We start from the raw sequence: 15953 nt of genomic DNA, 5'->3' as shown, positions 1-15953 counted from the left end.
AATCCCACCATACACAGCTGATTCCCAAAAGACACTTCTTCCTAGGACGTGGGGCTGAAAGTGCTGTCACGTGGGGTGGGTAAGAGAACTACTCCTGTGGGGCCCTGGCTTCCTTCATTTTGTGTTCTGTATTTGTTTCAATTGTCTTGTTCAGGAATCCGCCCCTGTGCAGCCCACCCTTGGTTGAGGATCACAAATTGAGGTGCCTTCCTTGTATGCTTTCTGTTCGTGTATTTCGTTTCTGTTCCTTAACTGCTGAGCCTCAGCCAGTGTGGGTCCTGGGGGAAATACCATTCCAGAGGAAGCCATCCCTGCATGGAAATTGGATTTATACTGGGTAAATTAGTACTTCTATTCCTTCCTCGCCATTCCTCCCTTCCTAGCTGTGAGGCACTTGAGAGACGGGCAACCACTGCGGAGTTTCCTCCCAAGACCCCAACTCCCAAGCTAAGCGCGGGATTGTGCTGGGGCTTCTTTCAAGGAGGCCTGCTAAGGCCGTGACCTTTCGGGGGGTTTTAGCCAGAGCAGGAATTCCTCAACCAACTGAACGTCTCTGCGTTATCCCCCACCTTTCTCTCTTCTTCCACCATCTGCACTACATTTCCCAGCCTGATCCCCAGTCCGATTCCTGCTAATGGAGAAGCTCTGAGTCCTTCAGGTGAAATGAAGTCACATCAAGACAAAACTATATATATTTTCATTTTTTTTGCCTTATTGTGTTTTTTTCCAAGAAAACTACTAAATTAAATAATTTTTAAAAAGTCATATCGTTTGTCTGATTCACTTGACTCCTACAAGATAACAAGTTGGTGGGGTGGGGAGCGGCTGGAGAACCGGCCAGGCGCCAGTTTGTTCTTGGGAATCAGGCAGCGGATCTTTGTGAGCAGTTGAAAGAAAAATGGGGTGCGGGTTTCCAGATGTCTCAACTGTCTGACAACATTCTCAAGGGCCTGTGGACAGAAGACTAGTTTTAACAGCCCTTTCCACTTTAATGGAATGTAACCATCAGTGCCCCCCACCCTTGGTATAGGGAAATGGTTTCTAGTGTTTTTGATGTTGGACCTATTTCACTTCAAAAAACAAAAGTTTTCTTGAATTTCATTTTTGCCCGTTAAGATTTTCAGATTCTTACTGTTCCATGTAGGGATTCAAATTCTGTACTTTGAAACAAGCAATTGAGTACTGATTTGAAGGCCTTGGGAGAGAATTAAGGACTGGGAAGATGGTTGGTCAGTTTTTCTCTATAAAGTTCAGGGAGAGGGTCAGGGTGGGCAAAGGAATCAAAGGGGCCCAGAGAGGCAGCACACAGGTTCTGCCCTGTGGCTGAGCATCTGCTTCTGCATCCAGCGTGCTGTTAGGAATTCTGAACATTGTCCAGCTCACACTTGAACAATTTTAAGAGCTAAGTGTTAGAATCGTCATGTGAGGTAGAGAAGGCCCCGGATGGGGGGATAAAACCCCCTAATTTAAATAAATCCACTAAGGTTACACAGCTGATTGGTTAGTCACAGTGTTGGAATTCAAAGCTGGGTTTGTTTGACCCCCAAGTCTGTGACCTCTACAACCTCATGTTCTAGGAGAAGCTGGGTTGGAAGGCAGCTGACAGTGAAGTCATTTCCTCCTCACATCATGTAGTAATGCACACTTTTGTTTCCAGAGGCTTAATGATGTGGGTAGCGCCACTTTGGAGGTACGCCTGAAGAAAGGAGCATCCTTGAAGTCCAGATGCCTTGATTTCTCAGGGCTATCGTGTCCACAAAATTAGCTATGTTGCCAGAGGTGATTTTCCTAGCCTGGTTCTTGGGAAGGCCACGCATCCGTTCAGGTCATTTGCCTGATTCACATTGCTGGGCTTGATGGTAAGTTTCAGGACCTTAAGGGCTTTTTTTCTAGCAAGCTAAATATCATTGCAGTAGACACCTGCTGTTTCTGACAGTTATATCTGGCTACCTTGAATAGCCCTGTGCCTTATAACTTCCTCCAATAGGGGCAGTCAAATGTACCTGAGACAGTTTAACAATCCCTTCTTTAGTCCTTCCATGGGCTGCTATGACCTGATGGGTTGTGATGTGGATCCTCAAAGGCCTACCACACTCACTCATGATTCAAAATGAGGACCCAGCAAAATTATAACACTAGTCAGGGACCTCTGAAGTCCCACAAAAATGGCAAACCTTTAAATTTCAAGGCCTATTCTACTTTTGGCAAGATAAGTGAAAACCAACCCCAAAAGGAGATGTAGAAATCTTTGAAAGTTATTCGCTATAAAGTAGATACCCTGTGAAACTCTAAGACAGTCATCAAAATGTAGAGCTTGCTTCTAAAAGTTACAACGCTTTTGCCCCGTGATCTGTCCTGCCCTGTGGGAAGCACTTCAAGCCTCTCACAGCTTTTCCTTCCAAGTTCAGACAATAATGTTAGTATAGTCTCCTCAGGCCTTCCTTCCGCCTAGCTTTTTGGTTCACATGGACCCCTCAGGGGAAGGAAGCAGGGTGGCCTCAGGAGTTGTGTTTAAAGTCAAGAACTAGGGCACCCGGGTGGCTTAGTGTGTTAAACCACTGCCTTCGGCTCAGGTCGTGATCTCAGGGTCCTGGGATTGAGTCCTGCATCGGGCTCTCTGCTCAGCGGGGAGCCTGCTTCCCTCTCTCTCTGCCTGCCTCTCTGCCTACTTGTGATCTCTGTCAAATAAATAAATAAAATCTTAAAAAAAAAAATAAAGTCAAGAACTAGAAAGCTCGAATCCTCTATAAATAGCTTTGCAGAGATCATACTTGAATTTAACCAGGTGATTTTAAAAGTTAGTAAAGAATCAGTTGGGCCTGAGATAGGGCTTTCTCTCTCTCTTTTCTTCCCTCTTTCTCTCTCTCCTTCAACATTGACTCCAGTCTGTTATGTAACATACATTAGGGTTACAAATGACAAGAAAGAGCTCTGATAAACAGGCAGTTACAGTCTGGTTTGATAAATGGTGTAAAAGCACTGGAGGGGGTCACCCGCCTATTATTGGGAGTACGAGAGGGACAGGATAGAGGCGCGTCCAAGAAGGCGTCTGGAACTAGGAGAATGTATCCGCTTTGGAAGTTGCAGGCTTCATAGGGGTTAGGGAAGGGCAGTGGATAGAAAGCAGCATGAACAAAGATGAAGAAGAGCAAAGTCTAGGAAAGCATCCTGAGTTTGGACGGCTGCATGAATGGCTAGAGTTCAGAGTCCAGGAGGAAGCAATGATACCGGTGCTGGAGAGAGGAAGGACCCAAGTTCTGGAAGTCTGTATACCATATAAAGAGAGAAGTTTTAGGTTTTGAAACATGGCAGATGAGATGGACCAGCAACAAAAACCAACACCGTAGTAGAGTCCCTGGATGTCATCAGACTCAGCCCCAATGAGCGAATTTAAAGTGAAAGTGAGAAATGATAGAGAACTTCAAGGCAGATTACATGCTTATCATCAGCATTTAAATATGATATGGAAAGATATGGAAGAAACTGTGACTACTATAAAATTGATAAGGAAACATAGAAAGAGATATATAAATTAACAAAATGGAATATGCTGATGCTTTTTGTCTGGGGAAATGGTGTTGTACTAGTTGCCCCTCCACTGAAAGTTGGAATTTATTGTGTATGGAATATAGGAGATTTAGTAGGATTGCCTCTTTAAATGTAGAAGACATTCAAAAAAGAGATCTGTGTAAAATTGTGGTATTAAGAAATGGCCAAGGATTCTTCCACTCCTGAAATGAGTTGATTTGCAGATAACTAAAAAATCCCCCCTTTTTAAAATTCATTCATTTGTCAGAGAGAGAGACAGAGAGAGAGAGAGAGCAAGAATGAGGAGCAGCAGGCAGAGGGAGAAGCAGCTCCTTGCTGAGTAGGATCCAGTAGGACTCAATCCCTGGACCCTGGGATCATGACCAGAGCTGAAGGCAGACACTACACTGACAGAGCCACCCAGGCATTCCAGATAACTCAAAAATTCTTAAGCTAAAGGGCATTTTAGTTTTTTCCAACACTTTCAATAAATGTGATCACCAAGATGCAGAATTCTTTTTTTCAGGAATTGATTTGTTCTGTTGTTTTTTCAGACAATTTCTGATATTTTTTCCTTTAAATTTGATGTTTCTTCTTTGACCAAAAAAAAAAAAAAAAGAAGAAGAAGAAGAAGAAGAAGAAGAAGAAGAAGAAGGAGAAGAAGTCGTCGTCTCGGATTTTGCTCTCAACTGGGGAGACCCTGAAGGATTTTTAAGCAGGGTGATGGGTTCCAGTGTAAACTTACGGGTAGGAAGATAATGAAGAGGTTGGGGAAGATGTAAGAATGAAGAGAAGTGGAAGGATTCCAGAAACACTGAACTGGAATGAACAGCACTTGGGTCTGATTATAGGTGGAGAGCAGCAGGAGAAGCAAAATTATGAAACAGGAGGAGGTGGGATAAAATCAGCTTTAAGGGGATATGATTAAACCACAGCTTGCTTCTTAGAGTTTGGGAAAGGTCGCAGCCAATTCCACTTTTTGACAGTGTCTATATATTTGAAAGTTTAAAAACGCCAAGATGGGGTTACAAAAATTGAGGTATATTTTAAAGAGTTAGTTTTAGCAAAAACGGTGCTTTTAACATACAGATGCAGCGACTCTATGCACACCTCTAGGGGTAACATGGAAAAGTCACGTTTGAAGTCTTTTACGAATGGCCTTCTTGTTCAATTTCATACATTCCTTGAGTCCAAACAACTGAGCAATGTAAAATTATTCTTCATTTCTGGCTTATAAACAGAAGCTTGGCTTTCTCACCTAATATTTGCTAAATGCTGACCTCCAGCCGAACTCATCCTGAGCTCTCTCGTTACAACCAAACAAATTAGTATTTCATTACGGAAATACAGAAAGCACTTTTAACAAGCAGCCGAAATAGCTCAGTTGGGAGAGCGTTAGACTGAAGATCTAAAGGTCCCTGGTTCGATCCCGGGTTTCGGCAGTGGTTTTAGACGCCACCGTCAGGAGCATTCCTTCTCCCCGGGCGGCGCCAGTCTCCTTACGACACGATTCCCACTTGTCACAATTCTCACCCATACGAGGTTAGGGTGGACTCGTTTCTTCTTGTCCTTTTTTGCTTCTGGATCGCTCCCGCCCTTTCGTTCCAGTTTCCCGCGACGTTCCAGGAGCTGCTGGCGCTGCTGGGACCTGTCTCCGCGAGTCCGAGCCACTAGCGCGCCCGGGCTCGGCAGGGGACTTGACGGCCCGGCGGCCGCCAGCCAGGTGCAGAGCGCAAGGCGCGGGGCTCGGTCCCGGGCGTGCGGGGGCTCGGTGGGGATGGCGGGCAGCCCGGACCCCCTCTCGGCCAGAAAAGTCCTCTATTTCGGTTTGATCCAGCTGGTTTAACAATAACAAAAACCTAGAACAGCTTTCGGTGGTGGTGGTGGTGAGTATGGAAAGCCCTTTCTGGTTCGTGTCTACACCACTCTTATCAAATAAAATACAGGACGCCCAATTAAATTTGAATTTCAAAGAAACAATGAATGTTTTTTAGTATAAGCATATCCCAAATACCGCGTGGACCAAAGTACACACTCGTTTCTCAGAAATTTAACTTTAACTGAATTTGTATTTGCCAAATCGCAAACCACTATTGTGTATCATATATACATACATACGCTCTGAACGGGCTGCGCCCCCTGCCCCACCGCGCCCCAGCAAATATACTGAGAAACTACCGTCTGGCCGATCCGGTTTCGGAACACGCTGGTAGGTTCTTATTCTCAACATCTCCCCACATACAAAACGCCTTTGCGCCCATCACCGAAGCTGGCGGTGGCAGAGATCCCCAGGAAACGAGCCTCAGGGAATCGGCCATACTACCTGGCCCAGGCTTCCAGAGCTGTTTACCTCCGTCTGGGATGGGGGTGGCAGGGAGGGGGAATTTGGAGGCTCTGGGCTGGATCCTAGTAGTTGTAATAGTAATAATAGTTGGAATAATAATAGTAGTAGTAGTAGTACTAATAATAATGGGAGTAGTAGTAATAATAATAGTAATAATCATTATTGTTATATAATACATAATACATATTATTATAACAGTAATAAGTATAACAATACTTATATATTATTATATAATATATACTATATTATTAATAATACTTATTACTTGTTAAGATGGTGAATAATACTTATTACTATATTTATTGATATTATACTTGTTAAGATGAATAACAACAATATTACTCATACTTACTATTACATACTATTAATATTACTTACTCATACTTACAGATGAGTCACTCTGTCAAGATAGCGCAATGGAACAACACACACTCAGGGATGCCTTCTTTCTGGCTGGACACCAGGCTGGGATGTGGGGAGAGAGAATGGAGAGTCAGTCCTCACGTTCTAAAAACCCTAGTTGTGGTGAAAGGCAAAATGCAGAAATATTGCTTTGGGATCTATTTACGTGCCCTCCCCTTTCTGCTTGTCTGTGCCAAGACAATAGCTGATGAGGGGCTTTGTCCCCCAGTTCTTTGTGTTCTTGGGTGGAAGGGTGCATTTTGATGAGGGACTCTTGAAATCTAATGATGGCCAAAAGGAAGGAAAACAGAATGATGTACTAATACATAGAGGACTTGCAAGTTTGCATGATGTATGTCAGCACGTGTGACAGGGAGTTTTATAGGTCACCGTGGCAAGGCTGTGGTGTGGTGCCCGGTTGTTCACTCAAACACCAGTCTAGGTGCTGCTGTGAAGGTGTTTAGATGTGAGGAACATGTAGATCAGCAGACTTTGGGTAAAGCAGATTGTCCCCTGAAATGTGGCTGGGCCTCATCCAGTCATCGGAAAGTTTAAGAGCAAAGACTGGGGTTTCCTGACGAAGAAGGAACTCTTTTCAAGATGGCAACTAGAAAACCTACCTAGGTCTCCATCATCTGACTCAAGCCTGCAACACCAACTCTTACCTGAATTTCCAGTCTGTTGGCCTACCCAATAGGGTAAACTCGCCAACGCCCACAGCTGTGCACCAATTTCTTAAAATTGCGCGCTCTCTCTGTGTTGGGCCTTCCCATTTTCCAGCCTGAAGAGAAAAAGGTTGAATCCCCACGGGTTGGACTTGGGATCCAAGCAAGAAGTGCGAAGATTGGGTGTCTGCCAGCGTCTACTCTGCCGGCCTTCTGGTTGTCCGTCTGTGTTACTAAAGCACAAGTATTTTTCTCTATTAAAGCATTAGATCACGAGGTTCTGAAAGGTTTACTGCCTGTATGCTTGCCTGCCCGACCTGTAGTAGATCCGCAGTGCAGCGGAGGTGAAGACCAGGGATGGTGCGGGTCACCAGAAGGTACTTCCTAGGGAGGATGGAGGTTAAACGGAGTTCTCAAAGACGCTTGGGACGGGCGAGGGCAAGGAGTGAAAGGGAGGTGGTAGGCCAGTTCGAGGGAACAGCATGCGTAAAGGCACAGAGGACCGAAAGGCAGCCCTGGGGTCTGTAATATGCAAATAGTGGCGTGTGCCGCCCAGAGGTGGGGAGATGAGGGTTCGCCCTTGCAGGGCGGCGCGAGCACGCGTGCGCGGAGGCCTGGCCAGTGGCGGCGAAATAAGGGGGTGGAAGCGGGTAGGAGGGGGTGGAGCGGGGGCGGAGGCGTAGGGGCGTGCTCTCCAGGCCCAGGCGCGGGTCCGAGGTGGCTGCTGGCGCTTCTGGGCGGAGCCCGCTCATATCATCTCTTTTAATTAATACGCTTCGCGCTTCTTTTGAGGTGGGCACCTGAGATGGGGACCAGAACTGCGAAGGGGTGCTTCTCGGAAGAAGGGGCACTTGATACCTTTAACACTGCACTGTGATCGCCGACCCCGTGCTCTTTGCTTTTAGGGCAAATAAACGCGTGGCGGGATGGGGGTGGGGGTGGAGGGCAGTGACTAAATGGCTTCTCCTCCTTTCCACAGGCTTTTGCAGACTCAAGATTCATGTTTGCCAAGCAGTTTCTAAATAAAACGGGATGCTTTTTATTTAAGAAATCTGCAAGCAGCTGCCAAAAAACCACCTGACACGTTCCCCCCAGGGCAGTGGGTCGGAACTGGGCTAGATCACAGTCAGAGGAGGAGTCCCGGAACTCACGCAATGTGGTTCTGTTAGTGCGCAGCGCAGAAGGCAACAGAGCTTTCTACCACAGCAGGGAGGGACTTCCCGTGAGCCCGGATAGCTCAGTCGGTAGAGCATCAGACTTTTAATCTGAGGGTCCAGGGTTCAAGTCCCTGTTCGGGCGGACTGCTCTCTTTTTTTTCTCAATAATTTTAAAAATAAGAATAAACTTTCGTCATCCGGGTTGCCTTCTAGAGAAAGGAGTAAAATCTTTGAGCGCGTGGGTTTTGAGTCAAGACGCTTCCGTGAAAAGCAAGACCTCAGCGAGGACTGACACTGGGAACCTTTGTGCAAAGGGCCCCCGGAAAACTTGCGGTGCACTGCTCCAAGTCATTAAATAGGCTGCTTTATTCTGCAACCACTAGGCAGGCTCCGGGGTCCCAACTACTGACTGCTGTATTCACAGGAAGAGGGAACAGATGCCTTCCAGGACATCCCAGGCACCGCCCTCCGTCGCTGTTTGGGGCCGTCCCCGCTGACCGTGTCTCTGGGGTTCCCTCCTGCTAGGTGCCTGCGACTATGGCGTGCATCTTGCACCTATACGCCACTTTTCTATCCTTCTAGAGAATATGTCTGCACTCTGAAAAGGAAGAGACAACCATCTAGAAACCCACGCACCAAACAGAGCAGTCCCCTCTCTAAACGAAGGCTTCTCTCTACCCTCCCCTTGCAAATTGTGACTCTGAACACAGGGAGGAGTTGATTGAGGTGGACATGGCAGCTTCTGCTGTGGGAAAAAAAAGGGTGCTAATTGGAAAGACTTCTAGAGGCTGGAATGGGGGCAAATCCTGGTGTTGCAAAAACAAATTAAATCAGCTAACAAAGGAAGGAGTTAGCTTCTGAAAGGTATTGAGGAAGTTGGGTTGTGGACACAAGAGAAGCTTAGGCACGGGTTCCTGGGGACGTAGAGGGAAGGTGCATCCTTGCTTCACTAGAGACTGACCCTATCACTAGGCAACAAAGGAGAGTCTGCATTGATCTCCTTAGCAGGATGGAGGTGTAGGTTGAGTCACCTGCCCTCTTAGCTGATGGATGGTGGTACCCAGGGAGTCCTGATTAGTGTGGCAGATCCAGGATGGAAGGAGCACTCAAGAGGGAGGCTGGGCCTTCACCCTCCACACTGGAGTGCCTTACCCAGAGCCTACACAGACCCACAATTACCTCCCAGTCTCCAAAGTGCAGCCTCCTCATCAGGAGAAAGTGAATCAGAGCAACAGCATCCATCTTATGAACTTGTTAACAAATGAGGTAACAAGGCATACACAGTGCTTAGTAGAGTTTTTCCCTAAGGTAAACATTCAATGTACTGTAGCTATTCTCATTATTATTATCCAATATTTAATATTGTTATTATTTTGAATCTAGGGAGGAAACAAAAGATACCTGTCGAAACAGGCAAGGAACCATTCCAAAGAAACAGACTCCCAATAAGCCCAAGATGATAAGCCTATCCATATTCATGTGATTTGTGTTAGTTGGTATGTGCTGAAGGGACAGCAATGGTCACCGATCCAAGTAAGAGCAGAGTGTACTCGTTGGGCCAGTCAGGCTTTTTTCTTGAAAAAAGTGAACCAAGGGGTTCAGATGGCATCTCAGGGAGAGAAACAATGTGAGGAGCTATGTCAATTTTTCTTCTCTTTGAGGGAGTCCTTTGGAGAGTGATCCAGTGCACTTTTGGCAACCTTGAAAAGTGAAGTGTCTTTGCTCCAATCATTTCCTGACTGAAAAAGAACAGAGTGAGCTGGGACAAGGAGAGGACGGGGGTGGAGAGCATTGCGACCTCCTGGTTCCCTCCTCCCTTCACCTCAAGGTCATTCCCTCTGTCTTTCACCAAAGAGGGAAAAGTGAGAAAACAAAACAAAACAAAAAACCAGAAAACAACCCTATGTCGTCTTGACCAAGACATTTTGGGCTTTGATGCTGGACAGCTCTGGTTCAGTTCTGTATGAGATCAGTTACTTCATTTAAAAATTATCGTATTATCAACCTTAGGGCAGGGATGAAGTGGGTGGAGATTGAATGAGACCATGTAGGTCATGTCCAGGCACACAGTAGGCACTTAGTAAGTGGCCCTATTTACTCTTATTGGGGAGGGCCCCGGGGGGAGAGAGAGAGAAAGCATTAGCGATGAAGGAAAGGGTTAAGATATAGGCAGGCAGAGGTAGGGGGCCCCTGACTAGGCTCTGAAACTATTCCTGGCAGGCCCAAGTGATAAGCCAGAGTGAACAAGAGATAAAGGAGTAGACCAGACCACCTGGCTCTGGATGTTAGGGTGGGTTTTTTTTTTTTTTTTTTTTTCTGTTTGTTTTGTTTTGTTTTGTTTGCGGCTACAGTGTAATCACAGAAAATGACCAAACCTCAAAGAATTAAGTAATTAGGGGTGTTCTCAATAGTCCTTGCTCAAACTCCAAGATGGTGCGAGGATCTCAAGGCCACAAGCCTCCCAGGCAGTTCTCAGTAAAAGACGGCCACCAAAAGCCCTCCGTGGCAACCCATTCCGGACCCCTTCTCACTTCCCTTCTGCTCTCACCTTCACTTAATAAACTTTCACTTCGCTTTACCCTTTTAGAGTCCCCAAGATTCATTCTTTGACTCTGTGAGACAAGAACCTTGCAATCCTGTTAACATTAGGATAAGAATGCTAAATCTTCCTCCTAGGACAGGAATTAGTTTTCTCATCCACTGCTCTCAAAACCTGAGAGCTGTACACAGTACGATTTGGAAGGCGAAATTAGGAACTGAAAAAGCAAAGATAAGAGAAAGGTGGTTTCTTTTCCCCTTTGCTTTCTTTTTTAAATTTCCCCTAACAGGGTAGCCAGAGTTTTCGTCTTCGCCGAAATAGCTCAGTTGGGAGAGCGTTAGACTGAAGATCTAAAGGTCCCTGGTTCGATCCCGGGTTTCGGCAGGGTTTTTGCCCACACGTCCCAGGACAGGCCAGAGAATCTGTTCCTTTGAGTAGTCTCCCTTGTGCCCCCCCATACGCCTGCGCAGAGGCCCTCCAGGTCTGCGCGTGCCCACCCCCCCCGCGCCTGCGCAGCGGCTTGGTTGGGTTGTGGATGGGTGGGTGGGTGTCTCTTAGCCTGTGTTATCCTCTCTCGCGCTTGCGCAGTGGCCGTGCGGCCCTCAGCGCGTGTGCCCTCCGCTGCGCGTGCGCACCGGCCGAGAGGGGTTCAGCGCCCGGCGGAGGCGACCGTGCTTTGCTTCAGCACGTGGGGCGTCCTGTGGCCGTGGGCCTGGTCTCCCGCCCAGAGGGGCGGAATGCCCCGCCCCCAGTGTAAGACTGCACAGTAGCCTCCCAGTGCCGTCAGCTCATAGGGCTCGCGAGTTTTTCTCGTGGGTGACAGACGTGCCCATGGCCCTAAAAAGTCTGTCTATACGGATGGTTCCCAGCCGGAGATGTGACTCAGAAGCACGTGTCTCGGTTTGAAAGAGTCCTTGGAACCTGTTTTCTCACTGCGCCTTTAGTAAACGTGGCGCGAACGATTGCTCAGAGCCGAACGCGGCGCAGTGACCGCCAGGAGCGTTCCTGTCAGGACTGACGACGGGGCTGCGGTTTTCTTGCGCACAGATCTATCGATGTGCCGGGTAGAAAAGTAAGTTTCAAGGAAAAAATATCACAGGCAAAAAGTCACATTCCAAAGTTGGAAGAGAAAGGTCCGAGCTTGGAAGGCTCCTCAGGTGGCCCTCTGCGCATGCGCTAGGTCCACTGTGGGTAGGGCCAGGCCTGGGGGGTAACCTGCCCCCACCCCACCCCACCCAACCCAGGTGTGCTTTGCCTACCCCCAACCTCTTCATTAAGAGGGGTGTGAACACTGTCTCAAATTTCTTTTGGAATTTAAAATAACCTCCGCCCGAACAGGGACTTGAACCCTGGACCCTCAGATTAAAAGTCTGATGCTCTACCGACTGAGCTATCCGGGCTCGCTGGACAGTGTGTTTCCTTGCCCTATGCGCAGTTCAATAGGGCACGTGTCCGCATTCTTTTCCTACTGAATTAACACCCTTAGTCCTTTTACTGATTTCCTGTGCGGTGAAACTGCAGAATCAAGCTCCAGTGCGTGTTTGGCAGGATGGGATCCCTTTTCTCCCATCAGAGACAGACTGTAAAGAGAGTATCCGCCTGCCTCTCCTGCCTTGTCCGCGGGCAGCAACCCCCTCCCCGCCTCCACCTTCCCTCCCGAAAGAGCTGGCATCCTAAAGGGTCCGTCACCAGAGGAATTCCCTAGATTTAGGACCTCTCCGCGTGCTTTTGGCTGAGCAGCGGCATTTTTAATTCCAGTGCTGGTCTTTGAAAAGTCCCGAGTGGTGAATTACGAGTAATTAAATTTCCACTAATCTATTCAACAGGCGTTCATCGAGGGCCTGACGCTCTCTAGCCTTTAGGCAAACTGGGGCTGCAAAGGCCCAGTCCTGGTCCTCGGTGCCACGACAGGACGCGCTACCAGAGGCACCCGATCCAGCTCTTTGACGGTGGGAAACTGGCTTTGGCAGCGTTACCCGGCCGACACCAGAAGTAAGAGGCAGTAAAGTCTTCCAGTGGGGTGGGGAAGCCTGAACTGAGCTATGAATGGTGACGGGGCCCCTGTAGACTGGGAAAGAATTCTACCTGTTACAGGGTACCTTCAACACCTGTATGAGGATCGATCTTTCCTCCTCGAATCTTTCTGCTGGGAGGCAGACACCCTGTATGTCCCCAATGCCTGGCCAGTGGCTGACACGGCTCAAACTCTCAAAACTTCTGTGGCATGAATGAGGGCCATGGGTCAAGGAATGCTTTTAGTCAAGTTTCCGAGAGCAGAATTTGTTCTTGGGAGTTTTTGTTTCGTGGAGAGAGGAGGGGAACATTCATGTCAAGGTGAATGACTTCCACAAATGGAATAAGCTTGGGCTTGAAAAAGTTCTATACCACCCTCTTGTGCTACCCCGTTTTCTTTATGTTCAAGTGCTTATTGCCATCAGAAATTCTGTTTAGTTGCTAATTTATAAACCGCCTCTTCCCATCACTGTGTGATGTAAGTGCTGCTGGACAGTAATCTTGTTGGTGAGGACCTTGTCTTTTTTGTTGTCCTTATTTTTTATTTCTTTTACTTAAAGAAAAAAAAGTTTGCATTCCCATAACCTGAGCGTTTAGAACAGTCGTTGGTGCATAGCAGGATCTTAAGAAATAACTGTTGACTCATCTCAAAGGTTGAAGGTTTTTACCACATAGTGTGTCTCCCCTCCCCCTGTCCCCAAGGTATAGTTGTACACAGACCTTTTATTTCAGTTTTCCAAACCACCAATTCTGAATTTGTTGCTAAAGGTTCCGTTTCTGGCAAAAACATTAACATTCAGATTAAGACAACATCATTGCCATGTATCCATCCGGAGGTCCCAAACTGTTCATCACCTTTAAGCCTTCGGGAAATTCAGAGAGAATGGTTTTTTTCTGGAAAAGCAGGGATAACCTTTACCAGAAGTGGGGTTCGAACCCACGAGGATATGAATCCATTGGATCTTAAGTCCAACGCCTTAACCACTCGGCCATTCTGGTACCCTTCATATTGCTGTTTACTTTTACGCAGCTTGACCAATACGAAGCTGCTATCGTTTCAAAACAATTAAAAATTTTTATTGCCAACGTAAAAGAACAATATAAGGAAGGGGAAAAAAAAATCCCAGTAACATATCACATCATGCTGATTTTCCCATCTTCGGTCACTAGAGACTCTGGGGCCCCCCTCAAAGCCACTGTAAGACTCAGGTGGCGGGATTCTTACCACCTTCGCACGAGAGGACACAAGGAGCTGGGAATGAGTTTCTTTCCATCGCGGGGGAGTGGGATGCGGAATTTTTAAGTCGGTTAAGGTGTTTTTTTTTTTTTTTTTTTTTTTTTATTTATTTTCCTTCGTCCTTTTCCTTACCAAAACAAAAGCGACTCTGGTGGGACTCGAACCCACAACCTTTGAATGCCTTCATCTGTCTAGAAGTCCAATGCGCTATCCATTGCGCCACAGAGCCAGGCACCGGCACCCCCTCCGCGCCGCTTACATCAAGGCAGGCGCGGCTCCTGTCCCCGGACACTCGCCGCGGCCACGCCCGTCTTCCTTCTCCGACAGGCGGTGGAGCCGGTGCGGCCAAGGAGAAGCGTGGGTGGGAGCTGCGCTGGCAAGTCCGAGTTCCCTCTGAAAGTGTCTCTCCGTAAGCGACAGCCGGGCAGCAACTCCCAGTCTCGGTGCACGTTGGAAAGAGAAAGGTCTTTGTGTGCAGTTCTTCCACCCTGGAGAGCTGGTGCAGCGCGCGGTTCCATAGTGTAGCGGTTAGCACGTCTGCTTTACGCGCAGAAGGTCCTGGGTTCGAGCCCCAGTGGAACCAGGGGGTCGTAATTATACCTTTTAGCGATATTTTCAGGTTTCCCTTTGCCAGCCAGGTCCTGAATTTTACTCGGGGAAGCGAGAGGCGCTGCGGTTCCGCGCCCCGGGCTCGGCGCTGCGCCCGGCCGCGTCGGCTCCAGTCCGACAGGCGCCCGCGCGGATCCGCCGCCGAGGCTGCCCCCGTGTGGGGCCTCTGGGGAGGTGCAGGCGGTCGACCCGGCGTCTGTCTCAGCGCGCCTCTGCGCCTGCGCCCTCCGGACCACCCTGCAGTCCGGCCTCCCAGTGCCTGCGCGGGGTCTGAGCTTACTTGCTCCTTCCTAAGCCCTGCTCGGGCCACCTTTTAAAAGCTGCCGCCACCGACTTAGTGCGGGGGGATAGTCGGAGGGTTACCCCCCTCCCTTGCTGATTAATCCTACTCCACTGGTCTCATTATTTACTGGAATTAAAAATCTTTTTGAAAAATTATATATACCTGCTACGGAATTCAGAGAGCCCCACATGTCTTATAGTGATGCCCCCTTCTGACCAAGCTTTTCTCCTTAACCAAACGACCCGAGCTCTGAGCCTGCTTCTCCACGAGGCCTGTCAACCTCGCCGTGATGACTGGAACTAACTGCAACGCTAACATGGTTTTTAGGCATTCCCAAGGTGACCCTAGGTCCACCTGAAGTGCTGCCTGAGAGAACTGAAGGCTGCCCAATTTACTGTTGGTTTCAGCCAACACCTGAGCACAGGACCCCCGTCTCCCAACGTCTGTGGGAAGGCAAAGAGCCTAACTTTTGTTAGAGTTAAGGACCACGTGGGGTTTATGTAGACTAACTCCCCCGTTTCCGGATTTTTTGTTATTTTCACTCCCCTGACTCTACTGAGCTCCAATCACACCCTCTCCTATTCCTTCATTATTCTTTAAAATGCCCAGCCACTCTGTACAAATCAACGCTGAATGCAGTTCATGCTGGACACTTGTCCCTCTTGCAATAGCGTATTACTGATTAAAATCTGTGCTCTCCCTTTTAACTGGAGTCCAGCTTTCTCTTCAACACCTCCCACCTGTTAACCACTAGAAGTTTCTTTTGTGACCCTTCAGGGCTAGTCTTTGCGTTCTCCAGTACAGGCGTGCCCTTCTTTATCAGCCAATTAGGATTTTCGTACAAAAGATAGCATACCATAGGTACTATTCCCCTCAACCCAACGATATTCTAGGGAGAATTCATTCACAGGAAGCGAAAGGATGAGCAGACTTATGAATGAATGTATCACGATTGTTTATACCATTTGATGAACCATTACAGACAGTGCTGGTGGTGGATTTCCTTGTTCAGTGGTTTGGGGGCGGATCAACATAAAGAGTAATAATAGCAAAATCTTGACTAGGTATTTCCCATGTGGCTAGGCAGGAGTCTCAGTCGGCTCAGGTAACACTCAAAATGATTGTATTATTGTCTAACCCATTTGGGAGATGAGGAAGAAGCATAGGGAGGGTAAG

At 47.8% G+C, this 15953-nt stretch overlaps 7 non-coding genes and 1 pseudogene across 7 annotated transcripts; 5 read left to right on the top strand and 3 right to left on the bottom strand.

Moving 5' to 3' along the window:
- Window positions 1-3305: 3305 nt before the first annotated feature.
- Window positions 3306-3658, top strand: LOC116599973 (annotated as a pseudogene).
- Window positions 3659-4897: 1239 nt separating this feature from the next.
- On the top strand, window positions 4898-4970 carry TRNAF-GAA. The gene has a single exon. It is a non-coding gene; the product is annotated as a tRNA-Phe (tRNA).
- A 3195-nt stretch (window positions 4971-8165) lies between these two features.
- TRNAK-UUU lies at window positions 8166-8238 on the top strand. The gene has a single exon. It is a non-coding gene; the product is annotated as a tRNA-Lys (tRNA).
- Window positions 8239-10946: 2708 nt separating this feature from the next.
- Window positions 10947-11019, top strand: TRNAF-GAA. Its single transcript has one exon. It is a non-coding gene; the product is annotated as a tRNA-Phe (tRNA).
- Window positions 11020-11962: 943 nt separating this feature from the next.
- TRNAK-UUU lies at window positions 11963-12035 on the bottom strand. The gene has a single exon. It is a non-coding gene; the product is annotated as a tRNA-Lys (tRNA).
- A 1529-nt stretch (window positions 12036-13564) lies between these two features.
- TRNAL-UAA lies at window positions 13565-13647 on the bottom strand. Its single transcript has one exon. It is a non-coding gene; the product is annotated as a tRNA-Leu (tRNA).
- A 381-nt stretch (window positions 13648-14028) lies between these two features.
- TRNAR-UCU lies at window positions 14029-14114 on the bottom strand. The gene is given in 2 exon segments: window positions 14029-14064; window positions 14078-14114. It is a non-coding gene; the product is annotated as a tRNA-Arg (tRNA).
- A 281-nt stretch (window positions 14115-14395) lies between these two features.
- TRNAV-UAC lies at window positions 14396-14468 on the top strand. Its single transcript has one exon. It is a non-coding gene; the product is annotated as a tRNA-Val (tRNA).
- The last annotated feature ends 1485 nt before the right edge of the window (window positions 14469-15953 follow it).

Source organism: Mustela erminea, chromosome 9 (genome assembly GCF_009829155.1).
Source record: "Mustela erminea isolate mMusErm1 chromosome 9, mMusErm1.Pri, whole genome shotgun sequence".
Taxonomy (NCBI): domain Eukaryota; kingdom Metazoa; phylum Chordata; class Mammalia; order Carnivora; family Mustelidae; genus Mustela; species Mustela erminea.
The sequence above is the reverse complement of the archived record's forward strand: the minus strand, read 5'-3'. Positions and strand labels throughout refer to the sequence as shown.